We start from the raw sequence: 1,947 nt of genomic DNA, 5'->3' as shown, positions 1-1,947 counted from the left end.
TTATATTATATTATATTATATTATTATAATAATAAATAAAGTACAGACTTTATTTTCCTGGGCTCAAAAATTTGTTTTCAGACTTTATTTCTTGGGCTCCAAAATCACTTGCAGATGATGATTGCAGCCACAAAATTAAAGGATGCTTGCTCCTGGGAAGAAAAGGACAAACTTGGACAGAGTATTAAAAAGCAGAGACATTACTTTACCAACAAAGGTCCATATAGTTCACACTATAGTTTTCCAGTAGTCATGTATGGATGTGATGTGAGAGTTGGACCATAAAGAAAGCTGAGTGCCAAAAAACTGATGTTTTTGAACTGTGGTGTTGTAGAAGACTTGAGAGTTCCGTGGACTGCAGGAGATTCAACTGGTCCATCCTAAAGGAAATCAGTCCTGAATATTCATTAAAAGACTGACGCTAAAGCTGAAACTCCAATACTTTGGCCACCTGATGTGAAGAGTCGACTCATTAGAAAAGACCCTGATACTGGGAAAGATTGGGGGCAGAAGGAGAAGGGGATGACAGAAGATGAGATGGTTGGATGGCATTACCGACTCAATGGTCAAGAATTAGAGCAAGCTCCGGGAGATGGTGCAGGACAGGGAAGCCTGGCATGCTACAGTCCATGCGGTCACAAAGGGTCAGACATGACTGAGTGAATGAACAACAACAAATATTATAATTTATATATAATTTATAGTTATAGGATAGTATACATAATATATAAATTATAAATATAATATTTTGTATTATAGTATAATAGTTGATATTAAATAATTGTTTTTATAATAATAGTTTTTGTCTTAAGTCTACTTTGCTGGGTATTAAATATAACGACGCTTCCCTGGTGGCTCAGTGATAAAGAATCTGCCAGTCAATGCAGGAGATGCAGGTTTGATCTCTGGGATGGGAAGATTCTCTGGAGAAGGAATTGACAACCGCTCCAGTACTCTTGCCTGGAAAATCCCATGGACAGAGGATCCTTGTGAGCTACAGTCTTGGGGTCGCAAAAGCATTGAACACGCTAAGGCAGCTAAACAACAACAAATATAAATATACCACTTTCAAAAAAATTTTGGTTAGTATTTCTCTGGTAGATACATTCTTGTCCTTTTATTGTTTCCTTTTATGTTTTAAGAAAACGTTTACTTGAGTTCTATTTTTGTTTGAGAATTTTTCATTTCAGTTCAGTTCAGTTGCTCAGTCATGTCTAACTCTTTGCGACCCCATGAACCGCAGCACACCAGGCCTCCCTGTCCATCACCAACTCCTGGAGTTTCCATCCAAACCCATGTCCATCGAGTCAATGATGCCATCCAACCATCTCATCCTCTGCGTCCACTTCTCCTCCTGCCATCAATCTTTCCCAGCATCAGGGTCTTTTCCAATGAGTCAGCTCTTCTCATCAGGTGGCCAAAGTATTGAAGTTTCAGCTTCAACATCAGTCCTTCCAATGAACACCCAGGACTGATCTCCTTTAGGATGGACTGGTTGGATCTCCTTGCAGTCCAAGAGACTCTCAAGAGTCTTCTCCAACACCACAATTCAAAAGCATCAATTCTTCGGCACTCAGCTTTCTCACATCCATACATGACCCCTGGAAAAACCATAGCCTTGACTAAACAGGCCTTTGTTGGCAAAGTAATGTCTTTGCTTTTTAATATGCTATCTAGGTTGGTCATAACTTTCCTTCCAAGGAGTAAGCGTCTTTTAATTTCATGGCTGCAATCACCATCTGTAGTGATTTTGGAGCCCAGAAAAATAAAGTCAGCCACTGTTTCCCCATCTATTTGCCATGAAGTGATGGGACCGGATGCCATGATCTTAGTTTTCTGAATGTTGAGCTTTAAACCAACCTTTTCACTCTCCTCTTTCACTTTCATCAAGAGGCTCTTTAGTTCTTCTTCACTTTCTGCCATAAGGGTGGTGTTATCTGCATATCT

Source organism: Odocoileus virginianus, unplaced genomic scaffold, assembly GCF_023699985.2.
Source record: "Odocoileus virginianus isolate 20LAN1187 ecotype Illinois unplaced genomic scaffold, Ovbor_1.2 Unplaced_Contig_31, whole genome shotgun sequence".
Classification (NCBI taxonomy): Eukaryota; Metazoa; Chordata; class Mammalia; order Artiodactyla; family Cervidae; genus Odocoileus; species Odocoileus virginianus.
Note: the sequence above shows the minus strand (reverse complement) of the source record.